Source organism: Pinus tabuliformis, chromosome 9 (assembly GCF_031772625.1).
Source record: "Pinus tabuliformis cultivar Carrire ecotype Pingquan chromosome 9, CPIR1, whole genome shotgun sequence".
In the NCBI taxonomy this organism is placed as follows: Eukaryota; Viridiplantae; Streptophyta; class Pinopsida; order Pinales; family Pinaceae; genus Pinus; species Pinus tabuliformis.
The window spans coordinates 1,536,742,408-1,536,755,031 of record NC_142307.1 but is presented as its reverse complement, the minus strand read 5'-3'; positions in this window follow the sequence as shown (position 1 = coordinate 1,536,755,031).

Here is a 12,624-nt window from a genome sequence, read left to right as displayed (position 1 = left end):
CTTTTCTTGTTTGATATTTTTGGTATAAACCATGCTTTTATGATTTTTTCCAATTCTTTTGGTCTTGCCATCAATGCAAAAGGGGGAGAATGTTAAACACATTTTGTCATTGATTTCAAAGGATGTCATGGATTGGCCAAGATCAGTTGTATGCAGGCAGATTAGTGAAATAATGATTTTTGGAGTCAATGGAGTCAACATCGTGTTTATAAGACCCTTTAAGGAAATTTGTAAATGTAAAAATAATTAGAGTCTAGAAAGTACTAAAATATCGAAGGTACAATTTGGCCCTCGAATCATCAAGTCGACCAAAAGGAGGGAATTTGAACCCTTGAGAAGACTATATAAATGAGCATTTTGACTTCATTAGGGACTCACTCACTCATAAGTTTGATCTATGAATAAAGAGTCTGATTTGTAGGTAAGAAGTAAGAAGTAGAAGAGTGAAAGTCAAGGAGAAGCTATAAGGATGAAATCTATGGTTTCTAGGCTCTATCTCTCTCACATGTGCAAAATTGCAATATTTTTGGGTTGCAAGAAGAGGCCGGAGTTGCAGGTTTGAGTTGCAGGAGGGCGAAGTGCAACATATTGTAGTTGGAAGGAAGGATAATTGATCTAGACTTCATTGACCTTAGGGGAGATATATTTCTCTAGGAAGGTCTCAATAGGAGGTTAATCTAGGGTTTCTTTGGAAGTTGCAAGACTGAAATTGTAGGGTCGAAGTTGTAGATCGAGTAGCAATATTGTAGCTGGCAGGTCGAAGTTGCAGTGTGTATCAGTTTGGTGCAAAATCGAGGAAGGACTTGAAGAAGGGTTGACTTGGTACTAGGAGAAGGACTTTTTCTATGGTTTGGGACTTTATATCTCATTTGAAGCATATTATAAGAAGATATGTGTTTTCAGGTTTTCCCCTTGGAAGGGTTTTTCCATGGCTAAGAGCCTAATATCTGTGTCCTCTATTGTTGCATTTTGTATTCTTGATATTTGTTTGATGAAAGATTTAACTAAAAGAATACAAGAAAGCTAATAAGTTCACAAGAACTTGTTAAGGCTAAGGAAAATAAGATATAATAGTTTCCACTTTACATTTTTCTAACATGGTATTAGAGCCAGGTTGACAAGGAAGGCAGCTGGAAAGGACATTAGAAAGGATTGTTGAACAAAAGAATAGGAAGCTCTCAAAACCTGAAAGAAGAAGACTACAAGGAAAATTGTCTCTTGAAAGGATCTGGTTAAATACTTGTTGGTATAAGACCCCTTCTAATATAGGGTTTCTACATTGAATAAGAGAAATACTACATCAATCTCACAAGGAGGGTGTTTATCTCAGAAAGTCTATTTGCAAGGCATCAATCTTGGAAGATATTGGTGGAGGAATCCTAGGTAAAATATTTCAAGGAGATCATCAAAAACTCTCCAAAGGTCTTGAAAGAATCAAGAAGGTTGGAGACATCATCAAGGAGAATATTTGTCATCAAGTAAGTAACATATTATTACATCATGCTTGAATATTCAAGTCATATGGGTTCTTTCTGAAAATAGAGCAACAAGGTCAATGGGGCATCAAACTATCTAGCATGGAAGAAAATAATTTACTTGATACTAACAGAATAAAAAGTAATGGAATATGTTACTATGGAAATTACTGAACCTGAAAAGATAAGACACAAGAACTAGCACAGTACAAGAAAGGGGTGGTAAGAGTTCAAAGGATCATAGTTGAATAAATTAAGGACTCCCTTATTCCATTTGTCACAAATTTTAAGACTTCCAAGGACATGTATGACAAGCTAGTGAATTTGTATTCAGTAAGTACAATAGGTAAAAAGATGTCGTTAAGGAACAAGTTGTACAGAATGAAGAAATAAAATGATGAAGATGTGGCATCCTTACTCATGACAACCTCTCAACTAAGAGACTATCTGCAAGGACTTGGGGAACCAATCGCTGATTTTGAGGTAACCATATGTGTAGTGAATTCATTGCCACCAGAATGGAGAAAATTTTCAACAAGCATCTACTCCAAGAAGGAATCAACTCCCTTTAATTATTTTTGGGCGCAATGCATATTTGAAGAATCAAGGATCAAAGTCAAGGATTATATTGGGATATATGAGCAATCTCAAGACTTTCTAGCCCGATTCAAGAAGCTGAAGAAATGAAGGTTTGCTAAGTCCAAGAAGAAAGACATGTCCAAAGTGCAATGTTTTGGATGCAATGAATTTGGAAACTTTAAGAGGGACTTTCCAAACAAGTAGAACAAGAAGAGAAAGGAAAGGAATGAAACTCATATAGTTGAGGAAATAGGAGAACCTGAGAAGAAGGAAAAGAAGGAAGAAGTGAAGGATATGTACTATTAAAGAAAGTTCATTGGTTGTTAGGTTCTTTATGAAGATTGATATTTCTTTTAAGATAATATGTTTTGCATAGCATCATAGAAAAAAGCATATGGTAGTAGCATGTCTAGATTTTACATGATTAAGTTTCTTTATAGAGATCATCTAGATAGATGGATAGATAGATCATTTTGCATATTGGTCATCTAGGAATCATCTATAATTATGTTAGAGGAAATCATCTTGCTTAGGTGGATCATCATGATCTTAGAAGAACCATAATTATGAAAGGTTCTTGGAAGTAGCACTATGACAAAGCTTAGTAGACATTCTATGTAATGTGGAATCAATATTGATAAAAGGATGAAAGAATGCAACAGGTCAGGATGTAGGCTCTTTGTGAGATACGTGAATATATAGATGATCAAATGAAAGCATAGGGATGCGTGTTGCATATAAAACTTTGGATAAGATTCATTTATAGAATATTATCGAAATAAAGTTGAATAGGCCTAGGTATATGGATATATGATGCTTGAAAAGAATCATATTTAACGTACTTAAGAATGTATAAATATTAATACATTCTTTATAATATGTAAGATAATGATTAACATCCAGTATAGTCTCTAGAAGAAAAGGTCTAACTTGGTAATCAAGTTCTATCCTTGGGCACTCTAATGCATGAAGGAAGTTTTAAGTGGAGATGGTCGATGAGGATGTTGACGAGAAGGTCATCATGGTGAGGTAATTATAATGTGTTTATGATTTGGTTATATGGTTAATACATTTTTCCTCTACCTAGAAAGGATATCGCAAGAATTCATGATGACAGTTGAGGCAAGTTCAACTATACATATAGGAATAGATGAAGGATATTGAGGGAATCTCGATATTTGATACCTGCCCAACTATGAAATCAATATATCATGGACATCTTGGGATTAAAAAGGTAGCAGTATGAGAAGATAAATTGAATGTAAAAGGAATATCACTTTCAAGAAGAAGCTATGATCAACTTGAAGTTTGGGAAATCTCAATCTAATGCCTTCATATCAAAGAAGAAAGTGATGAGCAAGAAGATTGGCCTGGAAACTATCACAAGGTCAAAGAGAGAAGGTGGCTCCATGATACCTTGAAAGAAAGAATGCTCGATGATATAGAGGAGAGAGGGAGTCAGACAACTACGAAGAACTGGTAGTTGATGCTCTTAGGTGTTGGAAAATGTAACTAGGTTCAATCTTCATTAAATGTATTTGAGTCAACATGTAATGTACTTGTCAAAATAATAAAGAAAATAAATTTTATTATTATTATTATGACTTATTAAAGCATTGGTTTCATGCTTGGGTCATCATGTTTTAGATCAAATTCCCCATTCAGGACTTCTAGGATTTATTTAGAGTTAGTAGAGTCATTGTAATTTTAAAGAGACCCTTCTTGGGCTTTTGAATCATGTAAAAAGGTTAAGTATTGAGTCAAATATGAATTATATTTCCTCCACATCAAGTCAGCCTCAAAGAGGGTTATTTGAACTCGCCAAAAGACTATAAATGAAGTGGTTTGAATTCGATTTGAAGCACACACAACAAGAAAGTTTGATATATCTTGTAGCTGGGAAAAAGTGCAAAATAGAGGAAGGAAGGAAAAAGTGATGTGAGTTTGGTATAGGTGAAGGAAATAAGGAAAATCAAAGTTTTGGTCCATCTATCTCTCTCTCTTGTGCCCTAGTTTGGAAGATCGAAGTTCTCTAGTTGATGTCGTAGCCATTTGCTACATGTTGTTACTGCCATAGGTCGAAGTTGCTATTGTTGGGTGCTGCTACCTCAAGAAGTTGTATTGGGCCAAGATCAAAGTTTCTAAGTAAGGATCGAAGTATTTCAATGAAGATCGAAGTTTCTAAGGCAAGGTCAAAGTTGTTGGGTTGAAAAAAGTGTTTCTACTGTTGTTTTTGTTGTCAGGTCTAGTAAGATCATCTGCAAAGGAAGAAGAAGGTTGACCTGGTGTGGAGGAAAGTTTGTGTCAAGGTCTAGAGTCTTGGAATATCTCAGGAAAACTATTGAAGGAACAATTATTGACTGGGTTTTCCCCTGGAGAGGGGTTTTTCCCTAGATGTGAGCCTGTACCTGGTGTCCATTGTTTTATGTGTTATTGCTTTGGTAATTGCTTGATGAACTAAAAGAAAGAAGATATAAATGAACCTAATAAGAAATCAATAATATCACAAGTAATTATCAAGTATAAGAAAATATTTCTTCCTTTTTGATTTTATAACATGGTTTCAGAGCTTTGGTGAAGAAAGAATCTAAAGGCAGTCTCAAGCACTTGATCAAGGAATCATTCAAAAGGATTATTTCAAGGAAGAAGTCTACTATATTCAAGTAATATATCTAACACAATCAAGGGAGAGAATAAAATTAAAGGAGCCTCAAACTACAAATTGATAAGCCCCAAATTTGGTAACTTGTTGGGCTCATTTGGCCTAATTATCCTTGTTCATTCCTTGTTCAATCCTTCATTTTTCATAGGTTATGCATTATTTTTCAGTATGCTTATGTCATTTGTACGAATAAGGGTAGTCACTCTTCCTAGGTGGCTAACACGTGCTCATTTCAGGTTTTTTGACACATGTTGGAGCAAAACCGAGCAAACATGGGCTAGAAGACAGCCAAGCTTGAGGTGAGGATTCGTAGGGGGGTTTTCTATGGCATTAAATAACCCTTCCTTGGGATCTTCACCCCCAACTCCGAGCTCCAAAGGCCACCAAAACCGGATCTAGAAGGCAGCCAAGCAGATTTTGGAAGGGGCTGTCTACTCACAGTTTGGACAGCCAAGTACCATAGATCTAGGAGGCCAGCTAGGGCCCTCGTGGTGTATAAATGTTAAGGCCTCAGCCTTCGTAAGGGACTTTTGAAACCATTGCATATTTTGCACTACAGTGCTGTTAGCTTTACTTTGTTCTCTTGTAGCCATTTTGGCATAACTCTTGACGTATGACTATTTTGTGATAATGAGAAGCAGTCCGATTTTATATCAACTCTGAGTTTTCTATAGGAGCCATAGCTCTCAGGGTTGGGCCCAACCTGAGAGCCTAGGGCTTCCTTTCTGTATTGTTACCTTTCCCTTATGCATCGTTGTTTTCATTTTATGCATTTGAAACGTATTTCTGTTGGGAAAATTTAGTTGTGTTGGTTAAATAGGTCATTGTTTATGAATAGAATTGCTTCAGATGTTTAAAATAGATTGGTAGGATAATAACAAGAAAAAAGCTCCAAGAAAAGGGTCAACAACACTCTCAGTTTCACCTCATCCTTATTGGATCAGGGGGTGGAATTGAAGAAACAGTGCTACCCCAACAAAAAACACTAGTTTGCTTGACCATGCAATCCTTAGTGTACTGTTTTCATTTGCAGAAGTTAGTTATGGGTTCAGATCTCTAAAATGTTTCTTTGCATGATTGATGTACATGGTCTTCTTTCCAAATAAAGCTATTGTTCATTCGTTTTATTGACAGTTATATTAGATTAGCTAGGAATTTGATTATTTGTAAGACTTTGTTGATTCGGTTAAATGTACACCGTGCAGGGCATCTCTACCACTCTCTCATCCACCTAAGCTTCATCAGAGCCAGCTGTTCCATCTCCTAGCTAGGTTCCTCGTCTCACACCTGTCCTTTTGCCCACGTAACCCTACCTTCTTGCTCCATCATTGTCTTAGCCTTCTTTAAGCCAAGTCAGCCTTCTACACCCTCTCACCACTCCATCCACCAGTCCCTGGGTCACTCCAGGCCCCTATCCTACCTCCCTATCCATTCATGCATCTTCTCTCACTCACCCATCCTCTAAAATCTACTTTTTAAACATCCTGTAGAAATTTCTGAACATCTTGTAGAAATCTCTGAACATCCTGTAGAACCCCTACAGACTTCCTGTAGAATCTCACAAATGAGGTTTCTTGATAGCCAAACTTTGTGAAACTATCTGGAAGGGTGTTAGGGACTCCTTAGACCCTCTTTGAACCTTCCCAACCTTTTCCAAGAATTTCTCCTCCTTGATCCACCCCTGCACAATAAAAAGCCAGTTAAAAGCACATGCATGATAATTCTAATAACTTATTCAAAAATACAAAAAGATGTTTTCTTCAGGTAGAGGTAGTATAGACACATGTATTTTACCTTCATAAAAGTAATGGCATCCCTTATAGTAGTTTTCATTCTCTCCTTTGCATCAGTAGGACTAGCTGGTAGAATTAGGGTTTGCTAGGGTTTGCGTTACTTTTTGGCTTTCAGTTTCTTTCCGCAAGTAGATTAGCTTCCTTTGAGTTAGCTTTCATCCATCAGTTAAAAAGCTTCCTCTAAGAGTTCATAGAAGTTGGCTTAAGCCCCTAGCAGACTTGTGCCAGCTGACCAAGTGACAGCTGCGGCAAGAGCTAGTACATGTGCATACAGCACCGTCGCTTCCAAGTTTGTTACGAATTACCGGGTTGATAAAAGTAAACAAGGGAGTCCCAGGAGTTGCAGCATTATTGCTGCAATACTAGAGCCCACCATATTTTTGGCGCCGTTGCCGGGGAAGCGTCAGAGTATTGGTGATTGTTGCTTTTCTTCTATTTTCTCCTACAACCTTCTACTAAGTAGTTTATTTCATTTCATTTCCGCAAAAGTAGAGTAGATATTTCCTGCTTTCATAGATTAGCATTTCAATTCCGCAATTTCAATTCTGCAAGCGTAGATTAGCGTTTCAATTCAGCAAGCGTAGACTAGCATTTAATTCCTGTAATTTCATTTGAGCAAAATAGATTAGTCCTTTCGTTCTTTCATTTCAATTCCGCATTTTCATTTCAGTAAGATAGCTAGTTGCAGTTCAATCTATTTTAGTTTTGCAGGTACTAGAAGAAAAAAAACAAAAGCAATCAAAAGTCTTTCCATTTCATGCCTTGTAGGAACAGAGATAAAACCAACAAATTCTTACCCAACACCCCCACCACATCATTGAGTCAACATTCTCTCTTCTCTGGTGACAGTGAGCCAGAAGAACCTATAGGTGAACTTCCTGAGATATACGAAGATCCTATAACAGAAGAAGAGTTAGAGAAAACTCCATCTGAAGCCATGGCTGAAAACTGAAACGGTAGAAGAGAATATGAGAGAATAGAAGGTGCCTTTCCCATCCGAGAGACCAATGGAGACATGAAAATGGAAAACATAAGCCCCTCTGCTTTACCTCACTTCCATGGATTGACTACTGAAGACCCTGATACCTTCCTGTTTGAGTTTGATGTCCTTTGTCGAACTTATGACTATGCTGAGGATGAGAAAAAGTTGAAACTCTTTCCCTCTACCCTCAAGGACGCAGCATTACGCTGGTTCATGGGGTTACCTGGAAATAGTATCACCACTTGGGCTCAGATGCAGCAAGCTTTCAATACCAAATATCGGGACTACTGTAGATCCAAGGAAACTAAGGGATAAATCTTTCGAATGACCATGGGAAGCGATGACTCTTTAGAAGACTACGAGGAAAGGTTCCAACTCAGTTATAAACGGGCCAGGTGCACACTTGACCCAAAATCTCTAAAGTTGGTTCTGCTCCGAGGAGTCCATGAAGACCTTCTGGACACCCTTAACATGCTAACTGGAGGAGACATCTACCAACTACCTTATGAGGACATAAAGACCGTGTTTAGAAACCATTCTAAGGCGGCCCGGAAGAGAGGTAGGGGGAATCATCTTTCAGCTAGTACCACCTTCTCCAAGCATGAGTTTGCTAACCAGATTGAAGACCTCAAGAGTGAGATGAGATAGACTATTGCCATGCAACTTGATACCTTCCGAATTCAGCAAAAGAAAGAGGAAGCTGAGAGGGCTTTGGCCATTTTTTGTCCTAGATGCACGAAGAAGCATCCCAAGAATGAGTGCCCATTGCACTCAATAGAGGTATGTTTCATTTGTGAGGAAGACCACCCCACCAACCAATGCCCTACCTTTCTTGGATTTAAAGCCATGTATCTAGGGGCTGAGGTGGCTACTGAACTTCTCTACTTCCTCAACCAGAGGAGGTCACATGGACCCAGACCTTACCAGCAGGGGATGCAAGGGACATCCCAAGCTTATTATAACCCCAACCAATCCGCTCATATACCTTCTTGGGGCCCCCCTACTCATCCTTCCTGGTCCACACCTCCTCCGTGGTCTTATCCCATCTCCATACCATACTCAACCTCCTTCTCATTCATTTCACTCACATGCCCATCGACAACCTCAGTGGAATGCACCTCAACCGGGGTGGAGGCCCCAATACAACACTCCTCCCACCATTTTGCCTCCACCACCGGCTCAACCACAACCATTACCTCCTTCTCCTCCAAGACAACCCTAGATGCCTGCTCAACCGCACCCGAACCCCAACAACAGACAGGCCCAATAGGTATATACTGGGGAGACAACATGCCCTACCTATGTTGTGGAGATCCAGGAGATCTACCTGTGATCTGGGAAGGTCCTTCCAAAGCGCCAACCTCCTCCCCTAGAGGAGGAGGAAGAGAAACAGGAAAGTGAACCCCAAGCCATTCCACCCTTTCCTGAGCGACTCACAGTAACCACACAACCCAACCCAGAAGAGAATGAGCTTCTGAAAGAACTCAAGCAGTTGTGTGTGAAAATACCACTTCTCCATGCCATAAAAGATGTACCGATATAAAACAAATTGATTAAGAAGAAGTATTTCAGGCACCCAGGCAGGCGAAAGAGAGATGCCTCAACCATCAATGTCATAGGACAGTTGTTCGATCTCATGTTGGGGCAAGTAATCTGTCCAAAGTATTTGGACCCTAGGAGTCCTGTAGTTGATGTCCACATCAATGGCACCATCATACCCCACACCTTGATTGACCTAGGGGCCACCATTAATGTGATGACTAGGGACACCATGCTTAAGCTCAACCTTCAGAGTTCCTTAAGGAAGACCTCGACAGTGCTGCAATTGGCAAACTGCTCCACTGTGACTCCCGAAGGGATTGTGGAAGATGTCTTGGTCTCTGTTGACTCCTGGGAGTACCCTGCAGACTTTTTGGTCCTTCATCCAAAGGCAAAACTCACGGAATATCCCCTCATTTTGGGAAGGCCTTGGTTGGCTACTGCAGATTCTTAAATCAGCTGTCGAGCAGGAAGCATGACCATCAAAAATGGGCCTATGTCCAAACAGTTGGTCCTATACCCTCCTGCCCAACCTCTGCTAGAACATGACTTACCCCTATGGTTGGAAGAAGGAGAAGAGGATGAGGTCTACTCTGCACCATTATGCACAGTAGAGGCCACCAGGGGAGGTCCTCAAACCGAAGATGATTTGATTAAGAACTTAATCCAAAATTTTCCCCCTGGTGCACTATCCTTGGAAGAGTTGGTGGAAGAAACCCAAGCCAATGCTTTAGTGGACCTATGTGCGACTGATCCGACCACTCCCAGAGTTAAGAATGTGGAGTTTAGCCCTGAAAGAACTTTAAATATCAGCTTCTCTCTCTATCCCTATCAGGAAAAGGAGCTATGTAGCCTCTTGACCCACCATTTGGAGGATTTTGCCTGGAGCTACAAGGAAATGAAAGGAATCAATCTCTCGGTCTGTACCCATCATATTTACATTAAGGAGGACTGCAAACCAGTTAGGCAACCTCAGAGGAGAATGAATCTAGCCCTTAAGGACATTGTTAAAGAAGAAGTGCAAAATTGTTGGATGCAGGATTCATCTACCCCATATCGGACAGCGAATGGGTTTCCCCTCTGGTGTTGGTACCCAAGAAAAATGGGAAGTGGAGAATCTGTGTGGACTATAGAGAACTGAACAAAGCCACCAAGAAAGACCACTTCCCTCTACCTTTCATAGATCAAGTGTTGGATGGACTGGCAGGAAAGAAGTTTTTCTCTTTCCTAGATGGGTTCAGCGAGTATAATCAGATCCAAATCAGCCCAGAGGACCAAGATAAGACCACCTTCACTTGTCCATGGGGTACCTTTTCCTACCGAGTCCTTCCCTTTGGGCTATGCAATGCCCCTGCCACTTTCCAGAGAGCTGTATTGAGCATCTTTGCCAAGTTGGTTCATGATTCGGTGGAAATATATATGGATGACTTTACTCCTTACAGGTCTAGCTTCCAAGAAGCCTTGTCCAACCTGGGAAAAGTTTTAAGCAAGTGCATTGAGATGAACCTGTCCCTCAGCCCTGAAAAATGTGAATTCCTAATGACTGAAGGGACTGTGTTAGGTCATACCATTTCTCGCCAAGGATTACAGGTGGATCCTAATAAAATTGCTATCATCAAAAAGGTTCCACCTCCTCAGAAGGTAAGAGATGTTCAGAGTTTCTTAAGCTTAGCAGGATATTATAGAAGATTCATTAAAGACTTCAGTAAGCTAGCCTTGCCATTGTTTGGCCTCTTAGCAAAAGATGTTGAGTTTAAATGGACTGACGACTGTCAGAGGGCTCTGAATGAATTAAAGGATAAGTTGGTGTCCGCCCCAATTTTGAGAGGCCCAAACTAGGCCCTACCTTTCCACATCCACACTGATGCCTCGAACAAAGCCATAGGGGCAGCCTTAGGACAAGTTGAAGAAAAAATTCCATATGCCATATACTTTGTCAGCAAAAACTTATCCAAGGAAGAAATGAATTATATTGTAACTGAGAAAGAGTTCCTGGCCGTGGTCCATTCCCTGAACAAGTTCCGACACTACATCACTGGCTATCAAACATTTGTACATACTGACCATGTTGCAATTAGATATTTAATGAATAAGCCTGATTTGAATGCTCGTATTATTAGATGGTTACTTTTGTTGCAGCAATTTGATTTGACTATCGTTGACAAACCAGGTAAAGAAAATGTTGTTGCTGACTTCTTGTCTAGATTGGATTTGCCTGCGGGTGAAGAAGGAACAGTGGATGACCAGATGCCAGATGAACATCTATTTGCTATCTCAGTACTCTCTCCGTGGTTTTCTGATATAGCAAACTATCTGGTCTCAGCACAGTTCCCTCTGCATCTATCCTCAAAGGAGAAGAGCAGAATCGTGAGGAAGAGTGCCTCATTCACTTGGATTGGGGGCAACCTATTCAAACTTGGCCCCGATCAGATCTTAAGGCGTTGTGTAAGGGAGGAGGAAGTCTTTGACATCCTCCTAACCTGTCACAATGGGCCTTGTGGAGGACATTTTTCAGCCAAGAGGACTGCCTTCAAAATTCTACAGGCAGGCTACTATTGGCCCACTCTTCATCAAGATGTCAGAAGATATATCGGCTAATGTGACCGATGCCAAAGGATGGGGAAACCGACTCCAAGGGACGAAATGCCTCTCCAACCTCAAGTGACTCTTGAGCCATTTGAGAAGTGGGGTATGGATTTTGTGGGTCCTATCAACCCTCCTTCAAGGCAAAGGTCTTACATCATTGTGTGCACAGACTATCTGACAAAGTGAGCGGAAACCAAGGCAATCAAAGCAGCAACAGAAGAAAAGGTGGCTGAGTTTTTAAGAGAAAACATCTTCTACAAATTTGGCTACCCAAGAGAGTTAGTCACTGATCAAGGAAGCCAGTTCACCTCCAACTTAATTAAAGACTTTCTCGCTCATCACAAGATCAAGCATAGGACTTCCACCCCATATCATCCTCAAGCAAATGGGCAGGTGGAAGTCACCAATAGAGCATTAGAAGGGATTTTGACTAAGGTGGTGAGCAGCAGCAGAAAGGATTGGGAAGATCACCTAGTTGAGGCCACTAGGGCCTACAACACCACTTGGAAGACCACAACCAGTTTCACACCTTATGAGCTAGTCTATGGAAAGAGAGCTTTGCTGTCAATCGAGTTTGAGTACAACACATTGAGGATGGCAGCTCAGCTAGACCTAGATCTCAGCCATGCTCAACAAGAAAGGTTATTGCAGCTGAATGGCTTAGATGAACACCGAATGCATGCCCTCCTCCACTCAGAAGTGGTTCAACTTCAGAGGAAGATATGGCATGACCAACACCTCAATCACAAACAATTCCAGCCGGGAGATTGGGCGCCGCTGTATGATTCCAGACATAAGGATTTCAAGGGGAAGCTGAGGACAAGATGGCTAGGACCATATGTAGTGGAGAAGTGTAATGACAATGGTTCTATCCTTATCTGGACCATTGATGAAGAAGCCATCCCCATGCTTGTCAATGGGCATCGACTAAAGATCTACAGGAAACCTCTTTTGAGGCAATAGTTCATCAAAACTGTGGAAAAATCAATGCTGGTCATAGAGAAGGGT